This window comes from Lactuca virosa, chromosome 4 (assembly GCF_052849685.1).
Source record: "Lactuca virosa cultivar CGN04683 chromosome 4, Lactuca_virosa_CGN04683_v6, whole genome shotgun sequence".
Lineage (NCBI taxonomy): Eukaryota > Viridiplantae > Streptophyta > Magnoliopsida > Asterales > Asteraceae > Lactuca > Lactuca virosa.
The window spans coordinates 311185242-311199157 of NC_136429.1; positions in this window are offsets into that span (position 1 = coordinate 311185242).

The window sequence follows — 13916 nt, forward strand, 5'->3', positions numbered from 1 at the left end:
CCTGTTTACGGTCTGCCTGACCGTAATCAGGTTTACGGTCCGTCTTCCTATAAATATAGGTGTAAAGGGTGAGGATTAATGTGAATGTATGAGTGGAGGAGAGCTTAAGTGTGTGAAACCCAAGGTGTTCTAGAGAGAGAGTGAGAGAGAAGAGAGGAGCTTTAGTGTGTGTTAGTGTGTGTGTGAATCTTGTATCTGGATCTTAATTTATATCAATTCATACAGGATTCATCTTCTTCTTCTTCTCCTTCTTCATTTGATCTGGCATCATCCGTTTGATTGGGATTCCGCACCATCAAACGGATCTGATTGATACACAAGCAGATTGGGGACTTACAAGTGGTATCAGAGCTTGGTTGTATCAATCAATTTTGTCAGATCTGGAGCTTATTTGATCTTATTTGATCTTATTTTGGAAGGATTTTTGCATTTTTGGATAGATCTTGGCAAAATAAGGGGGGTTTGTTCTTCACGTTTTTCATAAAAACGGGTTTTTGATCGAGTTTTCGAGCAAAAAGGGGCAAAAAACGTTGTTTTTGGTCGTAACCTGCGAGGGGGTGGCGGCGTGTACGGTCAGCAGCTAGGGTTTCCGAGGTTTACGGTCCGGAGTTTACGGTCCGAGGTTTACGGCCGGTCCTCGCACATGTACGGTCAGAGTTTGCGGTCCTCGGTGGTTTGCGGTCTAGCAGTGTTTCCGGTTCGCACCTCGGTCTCATGTACGGTTCAGCATCTTCGCTTCGTCCTCGCACCTCGTCCTCGCATCTCGCTTCGCAGCAGCATCCTCGCATCGCACTTAAAAAAATTGGAAACGGAATTGGGGGTGCCGGGATTCGAACCCGGGTCCCTTAAGTCTACAAGCAGGCGGCTTACCAGTTGATCTACCAAGCTTCTTGTTCCATTCCCCTCGATTTTAATTCAAAAACACTCCTTTTCGCATCTATTTTCGCAAAATTGTCAATTTCAGCCCAAAATTCAAATTTCTTTTAATTTTAAATTCTATTTTCTTCCAAAAATTTTAGATTTTAATTTTTGACTTTTAATTTTGACTTTTTACTTAAAATTTTGAGTTTGACTTTAAAGTTCGACCTTTGACATTAAATTTTGACTTTCTCTTTTGACTTTAAAATTTTCAAATTTAGCTTTTTGGTTTGACTTTGAAGTTTGACTTTTGAAGTTTGACTTTTAAGTTTGACTTTTTAAATTTGACTTTTAGGGTTGACTTTTGAGTTTTTAGTCAAAGGGCATATTTTATAAAAATGAGTTCCTCATCCATTTCGGTAAAGGAAGTTTCATGTACTCCATCTTGTGAAGCTACGATTAAATTTCTTCGCGAACAAATTGATTTGCTAAAAAGGGAAAATGAGGACCTAAAATACGAAGGATATCAACTTAGGAAAGGTCAAAAACCATTAAAAGCTCAATTAGAAGCCAAAATCAAGGATTTCCGAAAGCTTCAAGAAGATTACAGCAACAAGTGTGAAAATTACGATCACATTAAAAGCAAACTTGCTACTGTAACTGAAGAACTTGACACTTTGAAAACTAAGTGTGGAAAAACATATGTTAGTTTCAAAAATTATACTGCGTCAAGTAAGACAGTCGAGTCCTTAGTAGAAAAACAATTGAGTTTTAAAGATAATCAAACCAAGGGTTTAGGGTATCACAGTGTGCCACCTCCTTTTAATCACAACTATAACCCACCCCTTGAGACCAATGAGGAAGAAATGTCTGCTCAGTATGGCTAAACCACTGCTCCAGCTTCAGTTAAGACTGAACAATCAGGGCCAACTGAGGGTGTTGAGATGAAAGATACTAATGATTCTACTTCCTGTGCAGGTAAAGCAGTAGAGGATGAGAAAAAGGAGAAAACTATTGAACAAACAAATGACCCCTTGAACTCTAAATCTGTTGTTTCTAACTCAGTTACTTCTGATAAACCTGCGGTTGAGAAATACAGGCCACTAATTCCAGTGAAACAGAGTGCATGTTGCAAGTGTGCATGTGGAAACAACCAGCGAAAAGGCAAAGGTACGCCACTAGGGGCAGGAAGAAACAACTCCTATCGTGAAGAAGCAGACTTGTTTTCACTGAGGAACACCTGTACACATTGCCAGAAATTATCCTAATCGCGCATACGTTCCCTACTATGCACAAGGGTGGCAGAACGCGCCAAGAGGGAGATTTTCCAAAAGAAACCCCTCAAGGTCACGTTCAGACAATGGCGACTAAAATGCCATGAAGGGCAAGAGTTCAACTCCCAAGACCAAGAATCAAAATCCCAAGGTCAAGAAGGGAATGCCAGTCAAGAAGTCCTATCCAAGAGATGCTCCTGTGAAGCCAAAATCAAAGTCATCTCAACGGCCAGCTTCAAGTTCAAAATCAAGTGCCGAGGCACCCATCCGCTCGAAAAAGAAATGGGTTAAACCCGACTACAGATGGGTACCAAAGGTTAAATCTCCCAAATCTACCAATGACTCTAATATTTCTTCATCTTCTGTTTGTGATAATAGGATATGTCAAGGGAGAGAATATCGTGCAAGGATGAAAAAGGTCGACCCAGTTTCAAAATGGACTGGGTTCCAAAGACCAACTGATCCCGCTCTGTGTCGGAGCAGCTATGGAGGCATATCATCAGACTTCGGTTTGTTGGTAGTGGCTGTTCCAGGCACATGATAGGGGACATCTCTCAACTGTACAACATTTAGACCTTTGTTTGAGAGTATGTGTCCTTTTGCGGGAAAGGAGGAAAGGAAGAGATCACAAATGGGGTTAGTGCTTAATGACATGAAGAATTTTCGGATCTGTTCTGAGATTATGTGTGCTGTTCTCAGACCTTCTGGATGCAAATTCAATCGGTGAATTACGGTTTGCGTTTTCTTCTCTATACTCCTGAGTTTATCTTACTCGGATTCGTTTTAAAGACAATTTTTCATTTTCTTAATAGTTTTTCGTTAGTAGTTATTATTGGGAAGTGATATCAAGAAAGTGATAACGGGCAATCTAAAACATGTGTAAAGGACTTAATCTGAATTGTCTAGACTCTGTGTTCAATGTGCTGGTAGGCACGAAGGCTTTGACAGTGTGGATTTAGTTAGGATTGTTTGGACTGAACATACGACGCTCGGGTAGATTGAGCAGTGAGATAAACATGGGAACCTGCGAGATACACTAAAAGTTAATTATCTAGAACTGTGGCTGAATATTTCCTTGATGTACGGACTTATGTCCTTAATTCTGGTTCTGATAGGGCGACTGGGGGGTTCTGATAAAGTAGCTATGTAGGAAATTATTTTCTTGCTTTCTATCTGTCAGTCATATGTTGCTTCCTCTACGTGATTGGAAGAGATCTGACCTAGATTGCAACATATTAAACTCTAATTCTACGCACCTTCTTATCTATGAAATGCTTTCTATCTGTTAGCCATATGTTGTCCCCTCTGCGTGATCGGAAGATCCGACCTGGGACACAGCATATGCAACATTCTATCTCTCTAACCCCTATCTATGTTAGTCATATGTTGTTCCCTCTGTGTGATTGGAACACATCCGACCTGGGATACAACATATGCGCTTCTATATCTGAATTCTTTCTTAATGATTGAATACTCACCTAAAGTAAGGAGTTCTTTGGAAGTTCTTGATTACCGGGGTATATCGGGAAGTGGGAAACATGTTCTAGTACATCTAAAATTGAACCATTTAATAGGTTGTCTGTAGATCTTGCTGCTTAATTTAAGTGGACAACAATATCCTTGGTCGTCGTCAGCTAAATGTCCATTTAGTAATATATATCACAATGACTTGTCACTTATAATCTGTCTAAATTGTCAACATCCTTTGTGTTTAAGTGGACCACAATACCGGTGATTGACCAGATCTAGACATGCAGGCGTGTGCTGATAAACGATATTGGATTGCTTGACAACTTTGATCCCAAATATTTTTGTTTTTGTTAAATTTGTTCATAGTTTTTCTCTATGCACAAATTTAGGGGGAGAATAAAAAAAATTTCAAAAATCAAACAAAAATCAGAAACTTAAAAAAATCCAAAAATAGTGTTATTTCTTGTTCAGAAAAATCAGAAAATCCAAAAATATTTTTGTTTCTGTTTTATTTTTTCAGAAAATATGAAAAACCCAAAAATATTGTGTGCTAAAGTTTTCTTTTAGTTTTGTTTTGTCTTGAAAAATGAATTTAGATGTAGATGAGACTCATGGAATCTGTATCGAGATTTCTGAGTCGAAGCTTCATCCGTGAGCATCGAAGAATTCTCATTCGAAGGAGCAAGAAATGAAGATTATTCTTTCAACATTCAATCCTTCAACCCCAGAAGCAAGGTGAAGCTGACTTGAAGATTATGTGACAGATTGTATTGAAGCCTCCTCAATCAATTTGCTGCTATCTATAAACCTGCTGAAGTGATCCAGAAGATTTGTTCTCTCTGATGTTCTCTCTGAAGATTCTCAAGCTGAAAGGTCCATCTTTCAAGAATATCTACAAGAAGCCTCCTCACCCAATGTGCGTTCAGAGTCAAATTTTGAAGACAAGGCCAACTGCTCAAGATGAAGTCATTTGTTGAAGATTCATCAAGTTCATCTTGAAGTTGTGAAGAATTTGAAGATTAATGCTGAAGCCAAGCTCTCGATGAAGATTGACAAGAAAAGCCAGCTACTTTTTAGGGGGATCTTGTTGGGTCAATTAAGAAAAGAAAGCTATAAACCAAGGGGGAGATTGTTGGGTCAAAATTATGGTTTATACTTTACTTTTCTAAGAAAATGTATTTTTCAGTGTTTACGGTTTCGTTTACGGTCAGGGTGTTTACGGTCTGTTGTGACCGTAAACCTGTTTACGGTCTGTCTGACCGTAATCAGGTTTACGGTCCGTCTTCCTATAAATATAGGTGTAAAGGGTGAGGATTGGTGTGAATGTATGAGGGGAGGAGAGCTTAAGTGTGTGAAACCCAAGGTGTTCTAGAGAGAGAGAGTGAGAGAGAAGAGAGGAGCTTTCGTGTGTATTAGTGTGTGTGTGAATCTTGTATCTGGATCTTAATTCATATCAATTCATACAAGATTCATCATCTTCTTCTTCTCCTTCTTCTTCATTTGATCTGGCATCATCCGTTTGATTGGGATTACGCACCATCAAACGGATCTGATTGATACACAAGCAGATTGGGGACTTACATAAGGAGTGTAGAATGATATTTATAGCCAGCTCCTCAGGGAAGTTCACATTCAACTTTAGCAATCGGTCCACAAACCTTTGCATTTTCTGCAAGTGGCCCGTGATGGGTTCACCATCCTTCATCCTGGTTGTTATCATGGAAGAGATGATTTCATATCTCTCTTGACGAGCACTCTGATGGTATCTTTCCATCAGGTCCTAGTGCATCTCAAAAGGGTAGAAGTCCTCATAGGACTTTTGGAGTTCAGCTGTCATGGTGGCCAACATGATACAAGACAACTTAGTGGCATCCTTCTCATGAGTCCTAAAGTCAGCGATCTCCTCAGGAGTAGCAGAAGACTCATCGATTTCCATAAGCTCCTTGTCTAGGACATATTCCTTGTCCTCATATCGAGTGACCATCCTGATGTTCCTAATCCAATCATTGAAGTTGGAACCATCAAAGATGACTCTCCCACACAAATTCATGAGAGAGAAGGAGCCAGTAGGGTTTGAGCCAGAAGCAGTGTTGGAAGACATCTGAAAAAGAAGAGAACAATGTTTAGATTAGAAAAAGAGTCCTTAATATAACACCCAAAATGAAATATTAAGGCTAGGACCCAACACAATATTTTACAAATTGGAAGAGGGATTCCGTAATCCAAATTGCAAAATATTTGAAGGTAGGTAAATGACGATTTACCAATTCCCACCATGAAAAACAAAGTTGTTATTAAGTTTTAATTGGATTGAAATCCCTAGATTCCTTTGAGATTCATTGAACTTTTCAATGACATGTTTAAATCTCGATTATGCCCTTCAAGTTTGTGACTGGGATACCGAGGATCACGAAAAAGTTGTGAATAAACATGCAAAATGTGCTTGGTACTCTCGACTTTATCACCCAATCAATGTGCCGGTTAACCACACACGCTCCATTGATCTTATGATAAACATCGAGCCACCCTTTGCCATCCTTACGAGTCCAAGTTAATGTGCCGGTTAACCACACACACTCCATCAACGACTTGGTAATGTGCAAAGTGCAATTTTCATGGATTAGCATCAATTTCACATTTTCCTAAAGTAGCTAAGATTGGGAATTTATAAAAGGTTTAGTTACTTTATTACTATCATTATACTTAATGAAAATTATAGTCCTATCCTACCCGTTCGGCTAACGACCCTCCACCAGTCAAGGAAGCGGTGGGTGAGAGTGGACACCCACTAAACTGCCATTTTATAAGAAGTAACCTTATACCCCCTTATAGACCGGCTTTGTGAATGAGGCCTACTAACGGTAAGACTTACTTGATCTTATACATATATATATTATTAACATATAATACTATAAAATATAACGGCTGAATTTTAAACTTTTAAAATTCTAAGGTTTAGAATTAAAGTATGCAAAAGTGTAACTTTACAAATTCCAAAACTTGAGGGCAAGTTTTGAAACATGTCAAAACTTTTCATTTCCATAACATATGAGTTTAATGATCTCTTAAAAGAAAAACCTTTCATTTTCCCAAACTTGAGGACAAGTTATGGAGTCCACTAAAAGCATTTAACCAATATTTTTAATTAACACAATAATCAAATAATTCATACATGATTCAATTAAACTCATATGAACAAGATAATTCATATCAAACAAATTTCATGAAATTAGCCTAATCATATAAACTAATACAAAACATGAAACTTTGACAATTATCTTTGAAATTGGATAAGCACAATCATTACCACATCAAAAACAGGTTTATTTGTTCAAAAACAGATTAGGGTAATGATTCTAGTCCAATTCTAGCTTTAAGACCCGAAATTCTGCATTTCGGGAGCACCAACTCGTCGAGTGCATGAACTGACTCGGCGAGTTGGTAAGTTTTTAGGGTGGACTCGATGAGTCTGTCAGTAGACTTGGCGAGTTCACTGTCCAGAAAGCAGAAAATCAATTTTTTCAAGCTTTGAAAACAAGTAGCATCAAGTATAATGGAAAACAAGCCTAGGCTCTGATATCACTGAAGGGTTTTGAACATTCTAACACTCCTATGGTGTACATGCAACCCTAGATTCCTTGGATCTATGTTTTCTCTTTTATACATACAAACTTTCAATTTTCCAAGGCATCATCCTAACTAGCATACTATGGAGTATATACACTACAAAAAATCTAGTTAGATGACTTACCTTTGTTGTAGCTTTGAAACCTTAAGCCTTTAAGAGCCTAGCACCCCAAGTGTGATGCCTCAAATGCTTCACACAACACCACCAACAATGGAGAACTTGAGAAGAGATTGTCTTGCACACACAAAATCGGCTAGACCTATTGTATCTTACTTAAGTCCCGATTTTGGTAGCCATGAGGTTTCTTATATAGTGTGAGACAACTAGGGTTACACCATGTAAACCCTAATGTGCATGACTTTCCACATTCCTTACGCTCCATGGGTTTTAACCTCCATGGAGTATCCGTGGGTCACCACATGGGTTTAGCCAAACATAAAGAACTATGGATCATAAGCCCACTTTATTAGAATGAATGATTTACACAATCAATCCCCATATATTTAATTAGTCTCTTTTGATCACAAAATTAATTCCAAATTAATTCTTGATCAATTCTAATTAAATAATGTGATTTCATATTAATATATTAGAACTTATAATATATTAATAAATCATAAATTTCCTCTTCTCAAAAGTCCATCCTTACAAATTGTTCCGGTGCCGTGTAACCCAAATGGACCATGCTACTCTGGGGTCAAGTACATACCAATTATAGTTATGGGCTTAGACACTAAATCGAATAGTGGCCACTACAAATTGGGATATCCTCGCGAAGCCGATATCCTCGCGAAGCCCCCTGTCCCTTCGCCCCATATATGTAGTTAAAACAATTGGGAGGTTCAGTTGCCTCCCTAGGGTAACACATGTCCATAGGAAAAACAAATCAGTAGAAGGCACACTCTCACTATTCTTATGATGCGTGAGAGAGATAGTTATCAAACGATGCAACAATCTATAAGTGGTGGAGCGAATCATGTTGCCTCGTGCAGTCGACGGTATATATCGTCCACCTGTAAGCTCAGCCTAAAATACACTCTCTCTTTAATCCTCAGGTGGTCCTGTAACACAATCATCAAGAAATGCCTGGAAGTGGACACTCCTAGTTTTTTCTAAAGTGTAAACTCACACACTAACATAAAGATTAGTAGCAGTGCACTCCCTACTAACTCCACCAAGTCGAAAAGAAATAGCGGTCCTATCACCAAGAGCATTTGTAGGATCAAAGGTAACTGTAGAATAAAACTCCAGCAAAAATTCCCAGTAGACAGGTTCCTGAATCTGGAACAATTTGTCCCAACCACGATATACAAACAACAACACACCACCTGATTCCAAGTGGGTGTATGTCAAAAAATCTCGGATCAGTTCATCGAGTCCAGTTTGGGATTCCAATCCCCAATCGAATGATGGTGCGATATCTATTTCTTTTTGAAGCAACCAACTAACCTTATTTTGATATTTAGAACGTGTTCCTTCAATCAAAGTTTGCGGGAATTGCAAAAATCGATGATCGGTAAATTCCTCGGGAGGCTGATTTTCATTTCTCCTTTGATTTCCCCTAGCCATGATCTTGGGTTGAAGTATGTTGGGTGTACGCATCAGGTATGCTGGGCGTACTCGTTGAAGTCATATTCCGAAATTGTGATGTCCCCGCATTACGCGGGGCGTAATCTCATATTACGTTGGACGTAAATTGCGAAATTCTTCATTTTGATCAATTTTTTCATTCTAACATCATTGGGCACTTTGGAATAATTGAATTCTGTAAAAAAATAGTAGGAACCCTCCAACAAGTGACACGTTATGAAAGAAATTAAAAAAATAAAACTATAAATCAAACACAAAATAACGAATAATCAAACAAACCAAATCAATTGAAAACTGTTCCCCGACAACGGCGTCAAAAACTTGATGTGTGTTTTTATGTATATATTTTAATTGCTCAAGTTTTAAATTTATAAAACTAATGTTATCACAACTGGACCAAAAAAACACTAGGTGGTGTACCTAATCGTGCAATATTATAGTTGTGGTAAGACCGGGTGTCGAACACAAAGGGAACGTTGGTGAATTAATTTGGAGTTTTTGATAATAGGTTACACTATACACACGAAAATAGTAAAGAGGGGTTTATGGAATTAAATCTCAAATAAACAACTAAACAACAACTCTCGATAAACTTACTGAAGACAAATCTCTTTAGGTACTTTGATTTAGACAAATTACATCTCAAAATCATAGATAATTTTTCACACAAATGTTATTTATTCTTTGTTCACCGGTTCCTAATATGGCTCGTTTCTAGGTCTAGACAACTAATCCTTTTACTTTCATGACTTTTAGTAACAGTGATCAAGTGCACTAATTATCCTAAAAATCAGTGTTCAGTTCGTATTAAGAGAGACTTGAATTACTAGCATCAAGATCATGAAGCTAATTATATATGAATGGTCATCACATGTAGACTTGCACATTTAAATCACAAACTTATTGTTTAACCTTAGTTTTTGATCAAACACTAGTAATACAACTTTATAACTCATAAACTCATATGATTCAAGCACATCAAATTAGAGTGTTCGTCTAACTCAATAATGCTCAACATTAAACAGATAAGAATGTAACCTTAACACATAAGGATCTCTATCAAGCAATCATAATAAATGGAATAAGAACTAATAAACCTCAAAGCAATTAATCCATAGATTCAAGATTTCAACTAATCATCAACGCAAATCAAAAGGGTTCTTACATCCCTAAATCAGAAAGTAAATGCATAAAGAATCACATTAGAACGCTAATCGTTGTCAGAACAATGAACCAAATGATTTCCGGCATGAATATGTTCTCTAGTCCTTCAGATCTTCGTTTCTATCAACTTAACGACCTTCCAGACGCCTTCTAGACCCTAAAAATGGCAGAAAATATGTTTCTTGTCGACCAAGGATGGATAAAAGTCGCAATCTCTCTTTAGGTTGACGAAAATGACTATATATAAGTTTTTAAACCGACATCATGCAGTGGGCGCTCTTAGGATTACGTAGGGCGTAAAGTATGAAAATCATGTTTAAATCCAGCCACGTATGCTAGGCTTACTCACCATTACACATGGTGTAATGGGCTTAGTTCAGCCAACTTCTTCATTTTTGCATTCCAACTCTATTTTCCAGCCCTTTTGCTTCCTTTTAGCTCTAGCAACATGTTATAGCTATAAAATATAAATCAAAGCATGATAAGTACCTTTTAGTTCCAAATAGCATAAAAACATAGTATAAAATAATAAGAAAACGTCATAAATATATGTATAAAATAGGCGTTATCAGATGTGTTGGCATTCTCTTCGTTGACAGCCTAAGATAAATTAAGTGCAAGACATAGCTAAAGGGTAATGGTCCATTTTTTTGGTGCAAAGGTAGTGATCAGGTGGCATTAAAGTTACAGCAAAATGATCATATGGAAGCATAGTCATGGCATGTTGGTAGTGTATGTTGGTGTACACCTTATCTCAAAGGTGTAGTGAAGTATAATTATATAACAAAATGTTTTTTTTAAGTTTTTAAATCATTTTTATTTTCATTTAAATAAATAAATAAAATCGTTTTTCAAAGATTTATATAGAAAGAATATATTTTGTTTTTTTGTTTTAATTATTTTTCATTTAAATAGAAATAAAAATAATATATATATATATATATATATATATATATATATATATATATATATATATATATATATATTCAAATGTTATTTAGTTTTTTGTTGATTTTACTTAGTTTTAGTTCGTTTACATTTTGTCTTTTATATTGTTTTTCTTGTTATGGCTTAAAAATAAAAAAAATTCAAAAACAGAGTTTTGTGCAATTCTTCTCAGCGAAAGGTTTTCAAATGTATATTTTCCTACCATCGTGATAGAAATATAAAGGAAGAATGCATTGAAGTAACGAAATGGCGTTAAACAGTCAGTTCTAGGGGACAAATTTTAATGTTGTGTTTGGTGTTCAAATTATCCATGAACATTAGAAGTTATCTACCCCTTAAATTTTATTTACCCCTAAAGTTCTAACAATGATATATTTATTGTGTGTTCAAAGTTATTTGGTTTCAGACACTAGTTTACAGTTAAACAAGAGATATCATGGATGCTTAATCATGTGATGTTTTTAGATAGTTTCAAGTGGGTCTTGGTGACAGTCTTCCTAATGTGTCAATACACACTTGGTTCAAGATCTGCAAATTCATTGCACCACTTCAATGGAATTGACGAGAAAAGTCATTCTTTATGATCATACATTTTGCTGACAAAGTGTCTCAAACTGCTGAAAGAAATAAATTACGAGGTTAGGGAGCAATCAAGTTTTACAAAGGCAATTGAGATGAAATTTGAAAAGCATGTAGTAATGATTTTTGAAGCTGAAACCTATGTTTCATCTAGTATGGTCACTCATTCTAAAATCATTGTACCTTTCATGTTTTGACAGTGGCATGTCTTGAGCCAAGTATGTAACTTTTGACTGGATAGTGTCCCTAGAAGTATGTTGTTGTATGTGCCTAAATCTCTCTAAGTATCTCATCAGTGAGACCATCTGTTGAGATGACATTGAGTTACCCACTCACGCTGATTGTCTAGCATTGTCTAAACTTTCAAAGTGAGATTGCCTAGTCCTGATCAAAAACAAATAATTATAAGGCTTGGGTTTTAACTTTACGATTATTCTCACATCCAGATTTTGTCCCTGAAAGCATGCTTGTCGTATGCATTAAGTCTTATGTTCTGCTGAAACATCGAGCATTACCCATTGGCTTACTCTGATTGCATTGTCATCAGCGTAAGAGATACTTGTCAGGTCCTTTATTGAGAAAGGGTTTCTCCAATTCTTCTAAAATAGAGCTTAACGATTCACTATATGATACCATAAAATTATAAAAGTTTGAAACTCTATGTCAATGGTTAAGCTCTGTACTATAATTTATCACACGCACCAACCCATTCTTGCCCTTAAATTATTCTTATAAGTTTTATGATTCAGTGTCAAATGCCAGACACTGATGAGAACTTGAAAAATATGTGTTCATGGGTGTATCATGTACCGTGATCTATTACACGCACCTACCCACTCTCACCCCTTTTATTCTAATAGAAGTCGTTAATGATCCAGCGTATAAAACCATACGCCGATGTGACTACGCAAAACTGTGTAAGTGATCTGTTTTTTCAACAACAAAATAGTGTGATACACCAAATCCTCTCCTATCCATTAACTCAATTTGATGTTTTCTTTTATTTCAGGTTCTTGCTGTCTTCTTATCCAAAAAAACAACAACAACAACAACAACAACAAAAGAAGGGAGAGATTATTGATGTTGTCAAAATGGGGGATAAATGTGTCTAGTTCTTCTATGTTGTCTCTTGATCTTTCATAAAATAGCAGGCACTCTTAAAAAAGGAAAGTTATAAATCTGAGGGGGGGGGGATCTAAGGGGGAGCAGAAATCATCATATTACTTCTATTATATTCATTCTTTATTTCATTCTTTATTAATTTGGTTTTGACATCATCAAATAGGGGGGGGGGGGATTATTGGGATACATATTTGTATAGATTTGATGATGAAAAATATATATACATTATAGTTATAGTTTATCTGCTCATTGTAGACAGTCAGTCTTGTCTAAGTAAGTGTAAATAATATATCTTAGACAAGCTGATGTGTTAGAGTTTCTTTATATAGTTATATGAAGATATGCTGATGGAAGTTTATGTGTTGAAGACTGGAGATCGTCCCCTGATGAGCAAAAGACGTTGAAGACTCTATTAGCACCAAAGGCTCGAAGATACCATTCACTGAAGACTGATTAGTGTGTCCATACGTTGAAGGTATTACACTGTTGAAACACTAATCAGATGATGCACTGATGACACACGATGATGGTTATACACTGCTGAAGCCGAAGTTGATCATCATGACTCCCTGATGCTGATGCCCCTGATCAGCATATGATGTGCTGGTGTTGATATCCAAATCTATAGCAGATCATAATTAGTTGGTGAAGAGGTATTCTAAAGATCTGATCTGATCCATTCCTTAAAATACCATATATGCATTTATCATTGACGAATTGATCCCATCAAATCAGGGATTTGATATATTTAGAAGATATGGTGTATCTGCAGAATTAATTATCTCCTAGGTTTAGACAAGTATTTATACTAGCTGAAAGATGATGAATTGTATTGTATTATGAGAGTTAGAGTTTCTGTAGAGATAGATCTGAGAGTTCTTGGTGAGTTCGTAGATTGTAATCGTTCTCTTTGTGAGAGCATTATTCTTTGTGAAAAAACTGATAAATAATATTGGTTATTATTTGTCAAATACTTGTGTTATTATTCTGCATTTCTTTTAGATTCATACACAAGTGTTAGGGTTTTAGGATCATCAGCAAGCATTATAATGATTCTGCCACCAATATTAGAGTAATGGCTCCAGTGTTTTCAAGCCACTAAACCCATTATAGTAGTTTTGGTTGAAATTCAAGGATGTCGGAACAGCTGAACTAGGTTGTAATACTGTTTGTAGTCTACATTCAGGTTTGTTTTAAGGATATGCCATAAGCCTTTTAGGGTCATTTTCTGAAAAAGTGGATTCCGTTAGGATGTCGTAGATAAATTTCCATATTTAACCACT